General features: G+C 45.2%; 1 long non-coding RNA gene across 1 annotated transcript; it reads left to right on the forward strand.

Annotated features, from left to right (window-relative positions):
- Nucleotides 1–181: 181 nt before the first annotated feature.
- On the forward strand, nucleotides 182–16717 carry LOC128115133 (uncharacterized). The gene is made up of 4 exons (XR_008220015.1): nucleotides 182–348; nucleotides 1467–1530; nucleotides 11570–11617; nucleotides 14791–16717. It is a non-coding gene; the product is annotated as an uncharacterized LOC128115133 (long non-coding RNA).
- The last annotated feature ends 6509 nt before the right edge of the window (nucleotides 16718–23226 follow it).

The raw sequence follows: 23226 nt of genomic DNA on the forward strand, positions 1-23226 counted from the left end.
ACTGATGCCTGCTTGTATCCTAAGAAACAATTATGTGCAAAAGCAGGTGTAGGGTTGGACTTGGCATACCCAGGCTATGTAGACTGAGGCTGACAATATCTCTGCCATGGAGCACAGCCACCTCCTCTTCCATTAGGGTCTTAGAAGGTCCTTGAATCAGCCCAGACAGGAGGTTATTTCAGTGATGTTGTTGCTATGGTTACTCAGCTATTACCCTGTGCTGAGTGCATGCCTGGTTTTCAGGGAGATATATTGTCCGTTTTCCCAGCCTGTCTTCGGCTCTCGTGTTCTGACATTGGCCCTGCCCCTGTTGGCTGTCACTGATGTTTGGTGGCCTGCCCGTTGTAGGTAGGTGCTGCCTTTTTTTGTGGTGTGTTTGGTTTCAAGCTTCATGTCCATGTGGATTGGTCCCTGAGTCTAGAGGTAGGATTTTCCAGTTGTCCTGTTTTTTCCTAGTGGTTGGGGATATGCCATAGTCGGGGCATGGAACTGATCCTTGCTGCTGTCCCAGAGGGGAGACAGGGCTTTGTTCCACTTCCTTCTCCTCCTCCAGTGAACCTGCCCCAGTGCCCTGAGGGGCGCAGGCTCTGCTGTCCTCCTCTTAGTGAAGAGGGTTCCTGCAGCACCCCCTCCCTCCCTTCTGGATGACCTCATAGTGGGGGCCTTTCCTATCCCCTGGGAGCACCCAGTGAGGTGTATAGGGGAGAGCCTAGGCAAGACCTGTGGGAGATCGCCCAGGTCATCGTACATTCTTTCCTTGCTCCCCCAGATTCTGTGAGCTCTCCTTGTACTTGCCTGTAGCTCATGGATACTCCTGGAAGAAAGCCTCTGATGACCCTGCCAGGCACCCTTGCTACCCTCCTGGGCCTGTCACTGGAAAACTAGGCTCCAGTCATGTATCTACAGGGCTGTATCTTCACTTGTGATATCAGCTCTCTGATGGGTTTAACTTAAAATTTGTGATTTTTTCTGACTGCTTAGAGGAGGGAGGTACTCTCCAGCTTCTGAGTTGAAGCAGGGTGAGTTTTGATGTAGAACATGTTTGGAGGATATATTGGTGGTAGAAATCTTGGAGTGACCAGTTTGGTCTACTGGTGAGTTGAATGCCTCCATGCTGGTCCCTATCTGGGTAGCTAAGTGTCCCTTGAAGCCCAGCACTCAGGACAGTGGCTCAGAGGAACCTAGAGCTCATGTGGATGGTAGTGATCTCACAGACTTCTTACACCTCAGTCTGATATCTAGGCTCATGCAGACTCATGCTGACTTTGGCTGGCTAGGAGAGGTGGTGACTTCTCAGTGCTGACTCCTGGGTTTCGGCAGGTCATCTTGGATGTCTTCTGTGGACTGATACTTGGTGGACCATGTCTCAGGTTTCTGCCATAGATGAATAATCCAGTTCTGAGGACTTCTTGCTTTTGGACAGAGGGAGAAGTATTAGCTGCTAACATGACTGGTTTCTATTTCAGGGAGACCATTCACGAATGTCTTTTAAGAAAAGGTTTCCCTTAAGACACTACAGAAAGAGAAAAGGTATGTGATGTAGATGTTGAAGAAATAGAAAATGTGTACACTCTGTAAAAACCCAGCTGCTGCATGAGAATGTGTGTAAGATCCGACTGTGAACAGCTAGTGTACAACAGGCTAAGAATGTCTCTTGGAAAATCCTTTAGAATATGCAGAGAACACATCATAGGGAAAAGATCTAACTTCCTGCCTAACTTCTCTTCTCTCTACCATAAAACTGCCACAATAATATCACTCAATTATACATTCCTTTCCTAATTTTTCATAATTTTATGGCTTAACATATTTTTTGCATTTGTAGTTTATTTGTTGGTGTTTTAAGATAGGATCTAACATAACCTATGCTGCTCTGAGCTTCTAACCCATTGCCTCCGACTTCTAAGTGCTGGGATCACGAGACTGCACCACTGTGTGGGTCTGCATTGTTGTTGAAAACCAGTTCCCTGGAAGTGTCCACTGTCTGACTTCCTGGTGCACCACAGTAGCTACTAAGGGTAGGAAAATGACATGGTGCTTGGGGCAATATTTTGGGGGACTGTAAAAACCCTTTAGAGGTATTTGATAGTTTACAGATGAGGAAACTGAGGCAGAGAGGTTAGATACTCAGCCCCAGGCTATTTCCTGCAGTACTGAACTGGAAGGTAGCCAGAGCTCAGTCATAGAATTTTCTGAGATGTCCAATTCCTGCTGTGGGTAGGAATAGGAATCGCAGCAGCCCAGTGTGTATGCGGTGACCAAGCTCTCCCTCCACAGCATCTGTGCTTTCTGAGTGTAAGTAGTTTTTCCAAATCAAGTACGTGCAGTCCCTCTTTTAAAAAATAGAGGGCACAGCGATGAATGTCCCAGGAGGCAATAGTGTTCTGTGAGATCACCTAGCAGAGGGTCACTGGACACCATGGGGTACCATCTCCCTGGCTTGTCTTTCTATCCCTCTCCACTTACTTTTTTATTAGGTGGCTCCTGGGGTGATGCTGGAGGACAGACAGAGAAGCACTGTCACCGAGTAAGGGAGGTGTAGGCTCTGCTGAGGGCTAGGCTTGGGTGAGCTGCACTCTCAGGCATGTGGACAGCAGCTGCCTGGTACACGGTGTTGACTGACCTCCCCTGACATCTGTGTGGTCAGAGTTAGACAGGATAAACACTGAGGGGAGCCTTGAAGGACGAGGTGGTAAGGAGCAGCAACAAGTCCATCTGGGGAAATGGGAGCCCTTGGATCTTGTGGGGTACAAGAGGCAGCATCTGAGCCAGGAGAGAGAAAAGGAGAGAGGAGAGAGAGAGAGGAGGTGAGACTGTGAGGAGGGAGGGAGGGAGGGGAGTGGGGGGGGCTCTTTTAAGGGACACAGGCGTCCTGGAGCATCACACTCACAGTGTGTGGGCTACTTTGGCTTTTAATGCTAGCATTTCACTGTAGTTGTTGACATTCCGTTGATCAGGTGTGGAATTTGCAGTGAACCCCGAGTCATCTTTGGTTTTCTGCTCTGCCTGGTACTGTCAGGGACAAATGCAGATAAGATTATCAGAGAACCTTTTTCTGTTTTTAAGAAAAGAGGTTTACAGAGCGGACCCCTCAGATATTAAGACACGAAGGTGGCATTTGTACCCAGTTGGAGGAGAAGTGTGACCTCTTGGTTTCCAGAAACGAGCCCACTTGTCATGTCAAGTAAGTCCTTTTTGGAGGTGTCCATTCAGCCCAGAACTGGGTCTGACCTGTTTTCTCTTTCCTTTCCATTGTTTGAATTTTAACTGAGAGATGCTTCCAGGTGCCTCTGCATCAGAAATACAGGAGCTTGAGCAAAGTCTTCCTGTAGCCTTCCCCTCTACGCCTGTCCCGCCCCTTTCCAGTTGTCATAGCACCCATGAAGTCCCATATACGTTTATTGAGACTTAAATTTGTAAACCATGCATTGAGTCATCAGCTATAATAATCTGAAAATTGGTACAGATTCGAAGATGCCTTTGTGGCATCTTTGTGGCAGTCTTGCTGAGGACTGTTCTCATTTCACCCAGGAGAGAAGCGTTTGTCTCTCGCAGACTCCATGGTCAGTGCATTCCTGTGCTGGCTTGCTGGTGGGCTTGTGTCCCCAGGGGCCGCCTCTTTGATTGCAAGCTGTTGTGGGTCGTTCCATACTGTCCTCCAGAGCAGCTGTTGACCAGGTGCTGTGAGTTCTTATGTTTGTTTCCAAGTGTCCAGCTGCCCTGAGGGCGCCACAAATATCTCTGAAGTTCAACTACAGTCTCCAAGCTCCGGAGTGCTTTTTTCACCCAGGCACATTAGACAGGGCTGTCGAAGGCCATCAGCTACATGGAGGCCACCAGAAATTGTGGCCCAGAACTAAGATTTATTTGGGAGTAGGGAATCAACCATTTCACACTTGACCTGAAAAATGCCTCTTTCCTTGGGACGGCTGCAGCTGTTAGTGGCCATCCACTCTCTTAGATGCGGTCCTGGGGAAGATGTGTGTCTCCCTGTTCTAACTTGTTTACAAAGCACCATGGCACCTTACATTTTGTGAGATCTGCAAGTTCTGTTTTCTCCAGGGGAGTGAGGCAGTTTCAAGACCCGAGTCTAATTCAAGGCAGTAATACGTTTTCCTTAGCTCACTGGGGATAATTTTTGGCTGTATTTTGTTGTACTTATTTTAGTTTGTTTTTGGGAATTAGGATGTTTAAGGATAGACAGAAAGCAGAAACAAATGAGACAGACAAAAGGCCATTTTTTTTCCTCCATTGAGATCTTTAATTGGCTTGGTATTTCTTCTAAAAGTAGTTGGGTCTGGGGACCAGGACACTGCACAGTGTGATGCATGCTGGACACACTTCTTCCTCTGCAGCATAGAGGCAAACACATTTTTTCACTTTCTAGTTCCTTTGTGCACTGAAAATTCAGAATCTCCAGGCAGAGCCTCTTTAGGCCACTATCCCACTGGACTTCATTAGGTACCTTGTTTTAGGTTTCTGTGATTGAGTCAATCTGGTAACTAAGACATTGTTAATGAATGAACTTGCTTTTTGATGACTTGTTATGATTGTCCTCAAAAGAGCTACAAGCATTGGTTACAGTTGGGGTCCAGGAGTCCAGGAGCCTTGTGAAGCAGGGCGGGGCATGTGTCATGGACCAGCTTACCTCACTGGTCAGCAGTGTCATGAGGTGTTTGTTTTGACAGACCCCTTTGGCTTGCAGTGACAGCTTGTTCCAAGAAAAATGAATCGTAATGACATTTCAGTTTCTCTTTTTGTCCTGTGGTAAAGTCACATAGACTCACCTCTCTGACCCAGGTGTCCTCTTTCTGTCCCTGTGTTTTTAATTTACCATTAGAGTGATCCTAAGCAGAATGTTGTATTGCTGGGTTTCAAGGCCCCTATCCCCTAATCTACCACAAGAGAATATTTCTGAGTCATTTCCTTTCCTATCAGGTAGCCAGAGGGTAAAACTGCTGCTTTCAGGAGCTTCAATCAGGTATTTACATACGAGTGTGAAAATAAGCCCACATACCGACTTCCTCTGAAGCCTCGTGGCTTTGAATCTTAGTTGCAGGTAGAGGTCATTTTTGAAGAGAAGCTGCCTGGGAAAGCAGCTGGATGTGGAGGCTGCAAGGCAAGTACCACCCAGGCACCAGCACCAGTACCACCCAGGCTAGTGAGACTATGCAGTGCCAGTACCACCTTGGCTAGTGAGGCCATATTAGTTCAATGAAATGGTGCTAAACACATGGAAGGGACTGCATTGAAAACACACCCCAAAAGTAGCCAAAGACACTAAAAATGGAAACAAACACTTGTCCCGTTTTCTGAGGACTTTGGCCCTGGCTGATGTGCCTAAATGTCCATCCGCATATATAAGTACATGGCTTCTTTAGTTTCACAGGTGTTTGGTAGGCAGAAATTTATCCAGTTGGTCTTTATTTTGACCCTGTAAAATCTTAGCACTTTTAGTGGAGGGGTTCATGCTAATTATCATTAGTTTTTAGCATTTAGTTTCAGTGATGTTCTGTGATCTTTTACTTAGGTATAAAACGATGATTAGGACCACATCATGGTGCAAAGGAGAGCAAGTCCCGAGTCTGCATCCCAAAGACCTGGTAGCAGCCCTGGACCTGCTGTCGAGGGACTGTGCCAACACAGGCCAGGTGCAGGGGCCCCATGTCTTCATTGGTAAGATGAGGCCGAGGAATTAGATGTTCCCTATTGTTGAGATCTGCAAGCTCCTTTCCCCCCCAGGAGGATGAGGAAATTTCAAGTCCCAGAAGTCTAATTCAGGGCTGTAATAAGTTTTCTGTGTCTCCCTGGGAGTAGTTTTTGGCTGCCTTATATTAGTGTTGGCAGAAATTGTTCTGTAAGTTTGAGTTTAGGGGGGACCCACAGAGGTGGATTTCTTTCTCAGAGCCACATAAACCAGAGGAATCTGTGAAACTCACGTGGCATGGTCAGCAACTCCAGCTGCCTTCTCTGCTCAGCCTTGGCATTGCTGCTGAGGAGAGGGTGGGCTGCATGGAACCATGCTGGGGTCTCCAGTCATGGCCGAGGAGTCAGGATGTGTTCTGGACTGTGGTGTGGGACTGACTTTGAACCACTGAAGGTTTGAGTTTGGGTCTAGAGACTGCCTATGGAAAGAACAAGAGAAAAGAGATTTTGGGGAAAAGTGTTACTTTCACTTACGTTCCTTGTAGGTAATTTTTTCCCACATTGATAAGGTTTCCTTTTTTGAGACTCCCGGCTCTCTTTTGGGTAGCAAACTAATTCATTTCCTGCATGGCATTTGATGTTTAGGTAGCCCCGTTTCAGTCTCCTGGAGTCATCTTGAATATGTGTGTGTTTTGTAAATTGTTTCCTGGTGTGGCTAACACAGGTGGGGTTTACTGCAATTTCTGCAGTAGCCAAGGACAGTGGAGAGCAGGCCTCCTCTGATCTGTAGCTAGTTTCCTTCGGATGGACCCAGACGGGTTGTCCCTGAATATGCTAAAATCTCTAGGAGGAGGTTAACATGCAATTGCTTAACATTCTTAAAGTGCTTGGGAATTGGAGGCTGGAGAGCGATTGAGAGCACTCGCTGTTCTTCCAGAGGATCAGGGTTCTATTCCCGGCACTCATATGGTGGCTCACAACCACCTATAACTCCCATTTCAGGGGGTTCAAAGCCTTCTTCTGGCCTTTGTGGGCTCTAGGCACATATGTGGTACACAGACATACATGTAGTCAAAAACACCTGTGTACATAAAAAATTAAATTAAAAAACATCTGAGAGTTGAAAGAGGAGAGTGGAAAGTTAATATAAGCACCCAGACCCCATATGTTCCTAACTAGTTTAAACAAGCTGTGTACAATGGGAATTCCAGTGGACAGTTCTTTCGTGTACCGGCTTCCCTCCTTCAGCACCGTGTGCCAAAAGCAAGTCTCTGGCACTTACCTAAAGACATGTGCAGCTGCGGCGTGGTGGTGGGGAGGGGTGTCCTCCATTCCTGTCTTTCTCCTTTTGGACTTTGTGCATCTGTTGGCTTGGGTGTGACCCCTTTTTACTGGGGTGACCTTTATCCAGGTACAGCTGACTCCGTACAATTGGACGCTTGATGGCTACCGTGTGCCAACCAAACACTGAAGTTGAAACTCTGGCCGACACTGAATGGTGCAAGAGTGCGTTCTTATCCCCCTGCTTGTGATCTTGGCTTGAATTCCCTGCAGTAAATTTCACAAAAACAACACTTACGCACAGTACATTGTCTTTTATTTCAAATGCAGAGTCTGGCATGCTTTTTTTTTTTTTTTTAATCACTTGAATGGAGGAAGGACAAGTGGCATTCAGTTTAGGAAGGAACATCAAGATCACAGAGTCAGGCTCTTCAACTCCCTTTACAGTTTCTCTCCTAATGGGAAGCGCTTCCTTAGGCAGTCCTGAGACAGCCTCTCTGCTGGTAGAGAGCTTTGCAAGCTCTGAGGTTCTTATCAAACTAAAGCCCCTCCAGGCCACACACAGTGAGGGTGATCCCTGGTCTGAACTTCACATTTCAAACCCTTTATTTCCATTCAGCTCACACTTACTTATGCCCTGGTTTTCAGTCACCGTCCTCGCATTAGCTTGCGGCTTTGGCATCTACATTATCTGCGTGCGGCTGGGTCCATGACCCTGCATCTGCATGCAGAGATCAGGATGGAGGCATCCAGGCCGTTCTCCCAGAGTCTCCCACAGTCAGTGGTGTGTGCACATCCGTAGGCAGAGTTTCTTAGAGGAAGGCAGAGATGGCTGGAGTGTTTGACTAGTTCATGTGCCTGTTGCAACAAATGAGAACAAACTTTATAACCGTCTTGTAGTTGTGTGGGTCAGGAGTTAGACATGGTTTCATGGGCTAACAGCCTGTGTCCCTGTCCTGGGGCTCCAGGGAAAATCTATTGTCATGCTTCTTCCAGCTCCCAGGGGTGCCCATGGTTTTTTTTTTTTTTTTCCTTGTGGATCCTTCCTTCCTTTTCAAATTCAGCTGCCTTTCTCTAGTCCTTCCTCTCTGTTCACATGACCTCTGATTCTTTCCCTCTGCTGCCTTCTCTTCCAAGGGGCTTTGCGATTGTGCTGAGCCCACCTGGATATTCTGGGGGAACACTCCCTGTCTGTCGCTGCCTCGACCCCCTATGCAGCCCTAATGTGCCTTCATCCCATGGGCTAACACACCCATGGGTGCTGGGACTAGGGTGTGGGTCGCTGTCAGGCACCATGAGTTTCAATACCACGTTCAACACGTCCTGTAGGTAGTAGGCAGGGTTCTCGTGAGTGTGCACGTGTGCATATGTGCTCAAGTGTGTGGAGAGCACAGGCCAGTGTCAGGTGTCCTCACCAGTCATTCTCCATCTATTTATTTGTCATGTGTGAGTGTGTGTGTGTGTGTGTGTGTGTGTGTGTGTGTGTGTGTGTGTGTGTATGTGCCACAGGATGTGTGTGGAGGTCAGAGGACAACTTGCGGGAGTCAGTTCTTTCCTTCCACCAAGTAGGTCCTGGGATTGAACTCAGGTCCTCAGATTTGGTGGCAAGCCATTCTTCTGCCAGACTTCCCCTTTAGCTTTTACAGTAGAGTCTCTTCCCTGAGTCTGGAGCTCATTGATTGAGCCTGACGGACTGGCTGGAGTTCAGGCATCTTCTGTCTCTGACCTCTCAGTGAAGGGTTAACAGATGTGTGCTGCTACCGCTGGCTTATGATGGTGCTGAGGATTTGAACTCAGGTTCTTGTGCTTGTGGGACTGTAGCCTTTCTAGGCTGCCTGCTTCCCCCTTGGCAAAATGTGTACAGAGGGCTTGTTACAGTCCTCTTTTACCATGCCCAGCACTGATGTCTGCTGCTCAGGCACTGTGGCTATAATGTGGAGAGCAGCCGGAAAATCATTTGCTCAAACTTCTTGTACTAAATATGGGAAACTGAGGTTGGCATAACTCTTAGCTCCTGTTTTTTTTTTCTTCTGGTAAAATTGAAAAATTAATGCTAACCCTTTAAGGTTCCAGGCTTGGTTACATGTTGGGAGTCTATTATAAGAGTGAGTATTTGGCAGAGATAAAGGGTGGTGGGGATGCCAGAAGCAGTAAATAATGTGGGCAGAGTGGAAGGCCATAACATGTACAACAGGACCCCATTGAGGAAGGGGCTGGGGGCAGGTGATGGAGGCTGTGCACATGGTAAGGGGTGGGGAAAGGGGCTGGGAGGGGGGGACTGGTTGCACATGGTGAGTGGTGCATTGTGTCAAGGGTTATAGTCACATTCTGAGGGCTACCGCAGTTATTGGTTAAGTCTGGTCCTGTATCAATGCAGAGATGTGGGTGACTTTCCCAAAGCCACATGAACCAAGACATGCTTTCTTCCCATGAGTCCGTGAGTTTCTCTCGAGGCAGAGGAAGTACTTGTCTGTAGGGTGTTAGTAAACTGTGGAGGCTAGCCCCTCCAAGGGCGTAGCATCAAACGATTCATTGTTTGGGTGGACTCATTGTCCTGAGAAATGCAGAGACTGATTTTGCTTTCTCTGAGCAATTCCCAACAGTTCAACCAGACCCTGCATGGCTCTCTCTCTCTAATTATAAAGGCTGTTATCCTATTGCCCAAAGGATTTAAGGTAGCCGACAATAAAAAGAGAGATAAAAGAAAACTGGAAACCTTTAAAGGAAGAATCAAAATAGAACACCAAGCTCCACATGAGAGTCAGAAGGACTGTGACTTTGCCAAGGAGGTTGACGCTTTTGTGCTTCCTAGCCCCCGCCTTTCTCTGTTTCTTGCTTCTCTTTAAGTGCGATAGTTTCTGAACACAGCTCAAGTGACCTTATCCCAAATTCCCAAATCTAAAGTGCTTCTAAAATCTGGAAGTTTTGGGACTCCTACCTGAGGCCACATCTGATCTCCTATGGTGACAGTCAAGATTCAGGTGTAAAATGACCCTCAGTAAGTGGATTTTGTGTCTAGATAATCTACAGTGGTTGCCAGAGGGCCTCAAGGGGACCTTGTCACCACGGAGCCACCGCTGATTGGGAATACTTTCTTGACGCTGGCAAGAGATTTACTGAGTCCAGAGTACTTTCTGATTTAACTGTGGTTCCTGTAGGACTTGGGAAATGCCTTTGCTGAAATATTTAAGAGTCTTTCTAGCTACAGAGAATCAGTTATCTAGGTAACAGCCCCGACAGCCAAAAGTTAAATGCTTTTCTAACTTTGGGCTTCTAGCTTTTTACACACTCATCATGTCTTAAATAAGAGCGGATTTACTTTCACAAATCACAGGCTAACATCTTGAGTCACATAAGCTGCTGCAGCTTCGATGTTCTGGCAGTCGCAAAACTAAATGCAGGCAGGAACAAAGTCTGTCGTTTTAGAAACCGGATCTCACATATCCCAGGCTGGCCTCAAACTTGTCACGCAACTGAGGATGGCTTTGAACTCTGATCCTCTAGCCCCCACCTCTCCTGTGCTGTCATGTGACATCATGCCCAGTGTGTGTGAAGCTGGGGCTGGAACCCAGTCCTTGGTGCATGCCGAGCTAGCACTCTGACTGAGCCACCCCTCAGCCCCAGCTTACAACTAGGAATGCAGCAGCTGGACGTCTCTGTGGCCTTTGAAACCTCAGAGCAGTCGTGGAAACCAGCCCTCTCTTCAGACTCCTCAGCTGCTGCTCCTGGCAGTGCAGTCTGTGCAGCTATTCCCTTCACGGCCTCTCACATTCCTTCCCTCAGTGGCAATAAACCCTGAAGCTGCTCAGACCCCCCCCCCCTTTCTCACCCCAGGTGCCAGATGTCAGGGCTCAGAACAGCACTGGTCTAATTCTATGGATTCTTGCTCCTGAGTTCAACAGAACCGAAGTTCTTATTAATAAAAAACGTTTCCCTGTTAGTTGTGCTGACACCAGTGTTGAAACATGGGGACATTTGAATACAGCAGGTATCTTCAGCTGGCTGGTGGGGGCAGAGCCTTTGGCAAACTTCATAACATACCCAACATCAAAGCAGGCTGGTTGGTTGGAATGCTTACCTGTGGCAGGTCTGCAGAGAAGTCGTATTGCATTTATGTCATACTCGTGTGCATGGGTGTGCTTCCCTAGTGTCAGTTACACATGGTTCATTTTAGAGCAAATATTCTTTTATTGTTTTCTGTAATCTGGGGTTTCCAGAACAGCCCTGAGCAGGTTTACATGTTCTGGTTAGAGTCCTACCGGAAAGGTTCTGTTACCTGTGATGTAAAGTACAACACAGGAATTGCCACCACCAGCCATTGGGAGCCTACCGTGAAGCTGGAGGAAGGAGCAAGGCCAATAAACTCAAGCAAAACATGTCTTTCTCTCTGGGAAAGCAAGTGGGCAGATCAACATCCCACCTGTTGCCCTGTAATCCCAAAGAATGATAATATCAGAATTTATTTCTACATATAAAAGCATGGTTGTATTTTCAATAGGGTCATTTTTATTGGCCTGAAATTCTCTCCAAGCTATCGAGAAGGTTGCATTCCATTGGTTCTCTTAGCTGTGGGTGTCCCACTGAAGGCTTGTGGTGACTCCTCTGCTCAGTTCACTAACCTCTATGTTCCTTTTCATTTTAGCATCTCTCAAGAACCTCCGCAAGAATAAAGAGGTGGTTCCGACTTCTGGTAAGAGAGCATACTGTGGGGGATCGGTCATTTGCTGGGCTCTTGCATATGACACAAGGTGTGGAGCAGGGAAACATTTGGGGTCACTCTGCCCATCTGAGAGTCACCCCAGTGGGAATGACTATAGTCGCTTTCATTCCTTACAACATCTGGGTTTTCCTCAAGACTGCTTTCCGAGAGAGGAGTTTTTCTGCTTTGGATGCCCTGGGCTCCCCTTGCTGTGCATGAAGCTTGCCAAGCTGTCCTCTGAATGGTGGGTGATCGTTAGGTCATTTGAATACTTTGGCTTAGCATGTGGTAGTGCTGTCTGCCAGTCAGCTCAGTTTAGGTAGACATGTTACTGCTTTATGCATTTATTTTGAAATTTCACTGCATTTACAGTGACAATATTTTAAAGAAAGGATTAGAGAAAAAATTCTTCCTAGAGTGGTGATGAGCTTAGGATCCAGGCAGGAAACCTCAGATGAGTATGTGCCCCTGGTACGCTGCAGGTCATGGCCTTAGCCACAGTTAGAAGCTGATTAGAATGCAGGCTGAGTTATGAAAGGAAACGGTATAGAATGCATAGGCAGTGCCTGGGGCAGCTCACTGATGATTGAGTTTGAAAGTCAAGGTGAGTGCCAGGGCTTTGAAAATGTGTTTCAATATATCTCCCTATAACATGGATATTATGGCAAACTAGTATTTTGTAACCTCATTTTGTTATATTAATTACTTTATCCGTATAAACACATTTTAATGTCTTCATTGTATTTTGTATTTTGCTCATTCTAATGTCTTTGTGTCTTCAGGAAGGGTCTATGTGAATGGGACAAGGGGACTTCTGATTCAGTCATGAGTTATTCCTTTTTTTTTTTTTTCATTTATCAAACAATCTGAGTTTCTTTCATATGCCACTTGGGTGCTTGAAGAAAGGATGAGTAAGATATAACTCCTGCCTACTGCCTGGGGTTCACCACAACCTTTATGTGGGGTCCCAACTACATTCACTAGGGGTCAGTGAAGAGTCAGGGGCCAGGCACAACTTCTACCTTAGATCTCTGGCTTCCACCTGGCATATGACAGTCTTTATGCTTTCTTCCAAACTTCTGGTTCATGCATTTATTTTCACTATTTAATCTTTTTAAAAATGTGTACTATAGCATGTATGTATGTATGTATGTATGTATGTATGTATGTATGCATTTTCACTAAGCTTTTATAACAATGAGCACTGTATCATGTAAGGATTTATTTTCATGATTAAACTTTTATAATAATGGGTATTTGCATGATCTGAATATTGATTTTTTTTCTACTCAGCAAGCTTCAGCCATTTGTAACCATATTTCTACAGTTCCTATAGATGTGTCTTTTTATCTCTGTTTTCCAAGAGAGAATTCACTGAAACCAAGAAAAGGAAGTGGGACTTGTCTAAAGCTTTTTTTTAATGCAGAACTCCCATGTCATTATTGCCCAGTATAAGTTGCATTGTTGTGACTGAGGGGTGTGTGCTGACTGTCATATGTGAATCCGACACAGTCCCACTGTTCTGAGCAAGCTCATGTGTGTCAGAGTGGAACTCCGGTGTAGAAAGGAAGGTATAAAAATTCAGTGGATACCTGGAAACAGACCACAATCAGAATGCTGGACTTCCAGGGCCTGGGAAGGAGGCTACCAGGATGCAAGACCAGTATAAAGGAAAACTGTGAATAGTCAGCAGGAATTTGCAGGCAGACACTATAGAGAAGGGGCTGTGGGCAGAGGAATCAGAGTATTAAGGTTCATCGTAAAACTACAGCAGGTTTTGAGAAGTGAGACTCATCAGGTGTGGATAGAGTTAAAGGCTAATGTGTGAGGAAGGAAAGGAACATAAAGGTGGTATAGCAGGGCTCGGCTCTTTGGTCATTTGTGGCAGTGAAGGAGGAAGGCTGAATTGCAGCAAGGAATATCAACCCCCAATCCCAATGGCTCTGCATGACACAGCTTTCTTTAATGACCACAGAAAGCCCACTGTGGGTGGCAGCTCTACTGAGCTTTTCTCCTCCCCTGCTTGACCCAGGTACCCTTGGTGTTATGATGTCAGCCACCTGGCCTCTGAATCCGATGCCAAAGAGAGACAGGAGGAAGTTGTATCAAGCACTAACCCTCTCAGTCCAGAAGGGATGAGTTGTGGCTCACATTCCTTTAGTTGAAACTACTCATCTGGCCCACTAAGATGCAGGTGGCTGGGAATGCAGATCTGGTGGCTATCTGATCATGGCTGCCAGGGTCTCATTTGCTGTAAAGTCTTTTTTCTTGTAGGTCATGCTAAACCAGGGAGATAGTTGACCAAATTTATGTGTTACTCAATAGCAAAGGGAATACAGGAAGGCAAGAGAACATTAGGGTATAATTCTAGTATTCTGTCAGATGGGGACAGCTGGGCCAAGACAGTGGGGCCACGCAGGGGATTACAGGTTTGTGGGATGAGACCAAATGGTTCAGACTTGGCATAATGGAAATGGGAGGTCAGGATGAAACTGGAGATGAAGTCTGTGACTTGGGATTTGTAAGTTGCTTCTGAAGGTGAGAGGGAGAATAGATATTGATGGGAAGGTGTTCCGTGAACATGGTGAATCTTATGCATGCCAGTTGGGCTACCCAGTATCCCCCGCTTTCTGTGAGGCTCCTCTTAGTCTTGATTTCCTCAGCTCAATTGTTGTGTAGTTTGTCAGGAAGAGCTGGTGTGCTTAGACTCCTTCCCTGTGCTTTACAGGCTATCTCATTTGTGCTGAACACAGGTCCTGGATTCTCCTATGTGCTCATTCCTTTCCTTTTCATTTAATAAAAGTGCCTTCCCTGTCTCAGTGACTCATAGAAAGAGGAAGTCTTTTCATAGCTGTTCATTTTCATTGATCAACAGATTATATCTGTGTAGTTAATGTCTGGTGTCATGTCCTTCATTCCCTCTTCTCAGGCATCTCTTCTATCCTTTTTATACTTGCTTGAGATTGTGTTTTTACATGAGGGCAAATGTGATGATACAGTCAAAAGAGCATTTCAGGTTTAATACCCTGTGTGAAAATTATTTTCACTGTCATTACTAAATCCTTGATATTATGATAGCAACATTTGTGATTTATTTCAGTTGGTTTAAATGGCTACTGTGTTTATTAGTGATTTTGTCTTATTTTGTTTACTGAAAAAAAAAGAAAAAGAACAACATGACATTATAGAAGAAAAAAACATATCTGCACTGCCAGAAACCCACGTAGAAGCAGAAGTTCAAAGAGAGCCATCGATGGAACAAGAATTACAAGAGTCATCATCAACACAAGACCAAAGACCTAAGCAACAGGAATCTCCTGGACAGTCATCCTTGAGACCATCATCACCAGAGCAACAATGTGAAGGACAAGAGGTATCTACACAGTCAACCTTGGGACCACCATCCCCAGAGCAACAACATGAACAACAAGAGGTATCTAGACAGTCATCCTTGGGACCACCATCCCCAGAGCAACAACATGAACAACAAGAGGTATCTAGACAGTCATCCTTGGGACCACCATCCCCAGAGCAACAACATGAACAACAAGAGTTATCTGGACAGTCACCCTTGAGACCATCATCACCAGAGCGACAACTTGAACAAGAGGTATCTGGACAGTCAACCTTGGGACCACCATCCCCAAAGCAACAACATGAACAACAAGAGGTATCTGGACAGTCATCCTTGATACTATCATCCCCAGAGCAACAACTAGAACAAGAGGTATCTGGACAATCAACCTTGGGACCACCATCCCCAGAGCAACAACTTGAACAAGAAGAGATATCTGGGCAGTCACCCTTGAGACCATCATCCCTAGAGCAACAACTTGAACAAGAGGTATCTGGACAGTCAACTTTGGGACCACCATCCCCAGAGCAACAGCATGAACAAGAGTCCTCTAAAGAGTCATCCTTGGGACCATTTTTAGAGCAACAACCTGCACAGTGAGAATCTTCTAAATAGACATCTTTTGGACTACCATTCCAAGAATATCCACCCAAGCAATGGGAACCCCAATTGACAGTCATCCTTGAGATAGCAATCTCAGAAAGAGGTGACTCTGGGACAACGCAGGAGACAAATGCCATGATGAGAAAATGTCAGCCATGTTGTGAAGAGCAACAGTCAGGAACTGGACAGGACCACAGGCAAATGAAAATAAAATGACACAGTTTATTTTCATATTATGCTGAGGTGTGCCAGGACGGTATTACAGTTATGAACCTCATATTTTGAAGGACGGACTTAGAGCTTAAAAGATGAGTAAAGATTAAATTCATCTGGAATCTCTTTCTCTGTTTCCTGACTAGAAGGGTGGAAGAGGGTATGGGTCTAGACTTAGAGTATCTGTCTGCCTGGAGTAGACCATGCCCCTTTAGTAATATCAGCCTACACTTCATATCTCAGAAGTACTCACCAGCTTGAGACTAGACCACATAATACACAGCTACCGAGAGTTAATTCTTCCTACTTAAAGCATCTTCAAATACTTACACGTATGCATTTACACATACAAATACATTACCCATACATACATGTCCTGTGTGTGTCAGGAGTAGAAGGTTTGAACTAGATTGTGCCTCATTTCATCCAAAACTGGGGCTAATGATATGCCTGGCCTGTAGGCTGTTGGGATAGTGATTTATCAGAAAGTACTTAGTGCCAGACACGAGGAAGTCACAAAACATGTGAGCTGTTGCCATTATTTCACTCTGACAGTCGTCTTGTTTCGTTAGTTCACTAGAGAAAACTGAAGACTTTGTCTAGGTGCTGAGGTAGTTTGTCAGGAGCCAAGTAGCCTAACTGATTCTCATGGGAAAAAGCTGTGTACCTAGCCTTCCGTTAACAGTTTCAATGCAACCATTTTTCAATAAGACCACAGTATGTACCTTTTGATCAACTTCTTGAAACATAATGGTTTGCTGTATGGTTCGTTGATCAGGCCCTGGAACAAAGAGACCTTTTCCTGAACCCTACCTTACCCTAACTTCCTCCTAGTAACTTTCCATACCCCTATCTACTTCTCCTAGCCCCTAGCATATATAAACCTGATTCCCCTTGCAATAAACGAGACCTTGACGTGACTCAGACTGATTTTGTCTTCTTTTATGCGCCTGGTCTCCTTTCTCTCTCGCCCCCATTGATCTTTCAGGAGGTGCCTCCTCGGGTCTCATCAAATAACCTGGCCCGCGGAACGGGTCAGTAGTTACTGTATTTGGCTCCTGTGAACTGAGGTTTTTTTTTTTTTTTTTCCTGTAAAATGAATATGGAAACACAGCTTTTCGATGAGATCTTTAAAAAAATGAACTTATTTATGTGCACGTGGAGGTGAGAAGACAACTGGCAGGAGTCAGTTTTCTCCTTCACTGTGTGGTCCCTGGTATTGAGCTCAAGTCAGCAGTCTCAGTGGCAAGACGTTTTACTCACTGTGCCATCCTGCTGGCCCTGAAACCCAGCTGTTAGGACCGAAAGCCTGCTTAGGAATAGTCATTCTACCTGTGTGGCCTGGGCAGGCATCTCCATGACGGGTAAGGTGACCTGCTGACGTCCCACGCAACCCAAGTCAGAAGCCCATTATTTAATAAAAGGGGGACCTGTAAGTCCCTGGCCCCGTTTTGGGTAACTGTTGCCTTGCTTGCGGATCTTGACCTTGATATCCTCCCTATGCTAATTCCCTGCCAGGTTCCACCCTCCTGAATGCTTAAGGGACGTTCCTTGTCTGTGTATCCTGAATATTGGGCATTAACAGCTTAGATGCAAGATTGTAAAACATCAGTACCAAACTTCTGCCCTCTGGGGTTCTCCCATTGTGCTGTAAGCCTGTATTTAAGACCTCCTCCCTCCTTCGTAAACGGCACAAATGTGATTAATATCATGAGTGTAATTAATGAATATCATAAGTGTAATTAAAAAAAAAAAAGAATAGTCATTCTTCATTGTGTTAGTTATACTGTGAACTATTGCCTCACTGTGTTTAGTTCCCTGGTGTTCGGCTCCAAGGAAACATCTGATACATCTTCAAGGGGATATTAGTAACTACGTGGAAACTGCCTCCATCCTATGGCTGACTGGTTTTAAAAGGTTAACCAGCTGAGTTTCTAGTAGAAAGTTGTCTTCTCTGAGCTAGCTCTGTTTCAGGATGGCTCTTGACAGTGACCATTCTCCAGTTGTCCTGTGATGGAGACCTACCATGAACCTGAAGAAAGTACATCAGAGCAACAACTGGGTGTGAGCACACCCTCCCCCACACCCCAGTCGACCACACAGACCAGAGTCTTTCCCTTCCCTGGGGTTGGAAACAAACTCAAGACCCCACAGAGTTTACAGCTGTCATTGTGCCTTAGGGTCATAAGTGGGGGACAGGGGCTTGTGTGAAGTCCCATGGGTCACGGAATTGGACATTTTGCTTTTCTTCAAGTTTTTATCTCAGGTTTGTAATAATGGCGAGCCTTTTGGATAAGTCTAAAGAAATGAAGCGTGGGGTGAGGTGAAATAGAGTAGTGTAAATTTAGGGGATATTTAATTAAAAAAAATGAACACCTATTGTGTCCAGCTGGGGCTTAGTTCTGGAGAGGTCTGAGTATGGAGGAAAGGACCAGAGGGGAAGCTCTAGAGGGTTACTCAGTGTTGTAAATGAACAGAAAGCACAGCCTGGAAGAGGCCACAGTGTCTTTGTACATTTAAAGCTGAGAGCCGGGGTCAGGCAGGGAGGAGAAGACTGAGGAAGGGGCCAGGACAGGGAGGGAGTTTCAGAGCAGCTAGAGTGGTGTTCAGATCACTACACGAAAGCTAGTTTCAGATTCTCAGGGTGGATTTCTGCACAGATCATGCTCATCTCTCACTGTCACCGGAGGCTGCAGGTCCTTGGCTCTGCCTTGCTTTCTAACCAGAATCTAGACTGTACCAGAAGCCCCAGCCGCTAGGAGAACTGGCATTAAAGTGGCAGAACCACAGCTGGATGACTCTGTTCCACTTCCCTTACTTGGTGATTTCATTCTTTTTTAGTGAATATTTAAAAACAAAATGTGGTTCTTTAGGCCTCACACTGATTGTTCAGAAAAGCAGAGGGACCTGGAGTCAGGGCATACACTGCCACTTCATTGTTTCTTTTCCTGGATTATATGTGAGAAGTGTTATCATGCAACTTGAAGTTTCCACACATAGGTGCTAGCACCTCTGTTGTGTTCAAAGTATGAAAAAGAAGTCAAAAAATGTATTTGTCAAATGGATTGTCAAATCAAAATGCTTTGGAGTTTTGTTCCCATAGGAGATGAGAGGCTGTGGGTTAGTTCCAGGTTAATATGGATCAGGTTTGATCAAGGGAGACCTCCTGAACCTTGTCAGGTGATATATATCAACAAAGGTTACTGCTGGTCTTCCCAGGACTTGGTCATTATCTCAAAATTTTCTTGGGGACCCTAAAGATACTTCATCCACAGACAGCAGGAAGCAGTTTGGAGAACACAATGCCCACATTCCCAAGAGGGCTATGGGAGGCTTTTGGTTATTTGGTGGGTTACAGATGTTTGTTATAATTTAGAGGAATATAAAAATATAGGACCAAAAGGCAACTATTAACTTCAGTTATTTTACATTGGCATGGATTTTGGTATACTGATACAACTTTAATTTTGTTACACTGTATCTATATTTCTACTCTTGCTTGGGGTATTGTGCTTATGCAGTTCATTTAAAAATATATTGTATAAATAAGAAATGAGGTTAGTAGTTAATGTATGATAGTTAAACTTGTAGTCATATTAGGTATGTTTTTAAGGTTAAATAGGTCTATTTTAGATTAAATGGTCTTCAAACACTTCAAAGACTTATAGAATATGACATTTAAAATGTTTTGTTAACTTAAGGTTCTTCATGACAATGAGATACGTCTGCTTCTGGCAGCACCAATTTACTTCAGAGATGATGGACATTGAATAAACTCCTTATGGAGTTTGCTTTCATTGTGGCAAGGGTAGCCACTGGGCAAAGAAACTGCTCTTGCCTTTGACTGCTGACAATATGCTGTGTGGACTGGACATGCAGGACACACAGGAAAAAGACTGTTGAACTTTGCCAAAACAAGACAGGACAGTCTTTCAAAATTCCTACTTCACTGAAAACTTTGACAGATACTCTGGACCTGTAGGCTGAAGATGGATGCCCCAACATTGCAGAGGAACTTTGGGTGACTGTCCAGGCAGCCAAATGTCTCTGTTGTTAGATAATAGTACATCCTTGTGGGTCTTTGATGGAGTTGAAGATGAGATAGTTATAGTTGCAATTTTTCTTAGTTATGATAGAAAGTAAATCAACTGATACTTGTACTTGCATTCAAAATAGTTTTAGAAGTTGATATGAACTAAAAAATTTTTTTTTATTTAACTCCCAATGATGCCTAGGTTATTCTGGAACTCTCACTGCCTTTTGAAAATGACAGGTCAGATTTTTATGTGTTACATGATCTCACTTGTTTTGTAGGATTAAGACTTGCCTAGGGCTCCGTGAATCCTAGGTAAATTCTCTGCCACTGACCTATATCCACAGCTGCTTTTAAAGCTTGAGATAGTCTCACTAAATTTCCCAGGCTGTTCTTGAACTTGCAAGCCTCCCAGCACACTTGACAAGACCCAAGATCTTTAAAGAAACTGACATTTTATGACCCCCCCACTTGTACATTCTAAATTAATTTCTTATGGAATATGAATTTTTCTCTCTGAAAAGTAATTTTCTTCATTGGAAGTGGACAAGATTGCCATGCCAATTTGAGGCAGGATAGAAAGATAGGGGATGCCATGTGTATGTGAGGAGGAAAAAGCTCCCCGACTCCAGGGTTTGGTTGATGACTCTCCTCCTCAGTACTGTTTACATGGTGCTGGAGAGACAGCAACAACGTCAGGAAAAACTTCTTAGGAGAATAACTTCTAGTGAGTTCCTGGGTGGGATTTGGGATTAGGACTGCCCTTGGCTGATTAAAACCTTGATAACTCTGATGCTGAATTGCTCAAGGGTGTGCCACTTAAATTTCCATGAATGCAGTTTGGAGGTGGTGGCACATGCCTTTAATTCCAGCATGTGGGAGGCAGAGGCAGGTGGATCTTTGAGCTCAGGTCAGGTGGTCTACAGAGTGAGTTCCAGGACAGCCAGGGCTACACAGAGAAACCCTGTCTTGAAAAACTAAACCAGAAAAAAATTTTCCACGAATGTTGTAACACATGGCTGTAGGCAAAAACTAAAGCAGTGTCCATCCAGTGATTCATGAGACTTTAAGTTGTTGTTGCTCATATTCTAAAACATCACCCACACACACCACACATACCATACACCACACACACAGACCACACTCCCCATACATATACACACATACAGACCACACACACACCACATGCACAATGCACAAATCACACTACACACATGCACACACACATACCCCACACACATATCACACATACACAACACATACCACACCGTACAAACTACATGCACACACTCTACACACACCACACCCACCACACCCACACCCACACACAGACCACATGCATACATACACAGACTACAACACACACACACCACACATACCCAGACACCACACATAACACACACACACACACACACACACACACACACACACACACACGCACACACACACACACCACATACTACACATACACCACACACACACTTCCCCCCACCATTCTGATGTTTAGAGCTAACACATGAGAAAGACAACAAACCAAGTGTGATCAGCTCCGCATTCACTGTGGCATTCTCACAGAGGAAGGTTTTGGGCAGTTCACACTCTGTGACAGACTGACAGTCAGGTAAATATGCCTGTTAGGTCTGCTCGCCATTTTCCCTCTCCCCTCCTCTCCTTCCCTATCACCCTCACTTCCTAAGATTCAGTGAGGGTCTTATGTAACGGAGAGATCTCACCACTGGGTAAGGCTTAACCCACAATGCACCTGGTGCAGTTTGGACTGTGGACAGTCATGCACTCTTCCTGCACAGCTGTCCTGCTGTGGCACTAGGAAAGGAGTTGATGGAGCAGAGCTGAGAGGCGGGGTATCCATGCCAGTCACCTCCTGCTGCTGCCACCAGACACCTGAGCTGGTCCACTGGAAGGAGGGAAGGTTATGTGTCTCACAGTCTCAGAGGATCCAGTCTGTGGTTTTACCCTGCAGCTTTGGTCCTGCAGCATCATGGTATACCACAGGGACAATGCATGGGACAGTGGGTGCTCACCTCATAAAACAGAGGAAAGAAGGGGCTGGGTTACAGTACCCCTTCAAGGGTACACTACAGTGTCCATACTTTTCCCCATTACATCATAGTTCCTTAAGATTCAACTACCTCCCAATAGTACCATAAGATGGGGACCAAGGCTTTAATGTGGGGGGAAGTGTCCAAAAGGAAGAGAATGTGGGTGACAGGTGCATTCAGATATCCAAAGATCATGTTAAAAGACAAACAGAATGAAACAGGTAAATTAGTTTTAAAAATATGTATTCCTTTTCTTTATCCATTCTTCAGTTGAGGGGCATCTAGGTTGTTTTCAGGTTCTGACTATTATGAATAAAGCTGCTGTGAACATAGTTGAGCAAGTGTCCTTGCGATATGATTGAGAATGCCTTGGGTGTATGCCCAAGACTGGTATCATTGGGTTTTGAGGTAGATTGAGTCCCAATTTTCTGAGAAACCACCATACTGATTTCCACAGTGGCTGTACAAGTTTGCACTCCCACCAACAGTGAAGGAAAGTTCCCCTTGCTCTGCATCCTCTCCAACATAAGCTATCAGCGGTATTTTTGATCTTAGCCATTCTGACAGGTGTAAGTTGGAATCTCAGAGTTGTTTTGATTTGCATTTCTCTGATGACTAAGAATGTTGAACAATTCCTTAAATGTCTGTGGCATTTAAGAATAATATTATTTTTTATTAAGAAAATTTTTATTCATTTTACATACCAACCACAGATCCCACTCTCATCCCTCCTCCTGCTCCCCTTCCAGTCTCCCCCTCCTAAGCCACCCCCATCCCTTCCTCCAAAAAGGTAAGGGCTTCCATGGGGAGTGAGAAAGCCTGGTATATTCAGTTGAGGCAGGTCCAAGTCCCTCCATCCTGCATCAAGACTGGGCAATATTTCCCACCATAAGTAATGGGCTCCAAAAAGCCAGTTCGTGCACCAGGGATAGATCCTGATCCCACTTCCAGAGCCCTTTAAACAAACTAAGCTACACAACTGTCTCAATTATCCAGAGGGTCTAGTCCAGTCCCGTGGAGGCTCCACAGCTGTTGGTCTAAAGTTCATGAGTTCCCACTAGCTTGGTTCGGTTGTATCTGTAAGTTTCCCCATCATGATCTCGACGCCCCTTGCTCATAGAATCCCTCTTCCCTCTCCTCAACTGGACTTCTGAAGCTTGGCCTGGTGTTTGGCTGGATCTCTGCATCTGTTTCCATCAGTTACTGGATGAAGGTTCTATGATGACAGGGTATTCACCAATCTGATTACCGGGGTAGGCCAGTTCAGGCACCCTCTCCACTATTGCTAGTAGTCTGAGCTGGAGTCATCCTTGGGGATTCCTGAGAATTCCCCTAG

The sequence above is a fragment of the Peromyscus californicus genome, unplaced genomic scaffold, assembly GCF_007827085.1.
Source record: "Peromyscus californicus insignis strain IS unplaced genomic scaffold, ASM782708v3 Scaffold_1__1_contigs__length_55948999, whole genome shotgun sequence".
Taxonomy (NCBI): domain Eukaryota; kingdom Metazoa; phylum Chordata; class Mammalia; order Rodentia; family Cricetidae; genus Peromyscus; species Peromyscus californicus.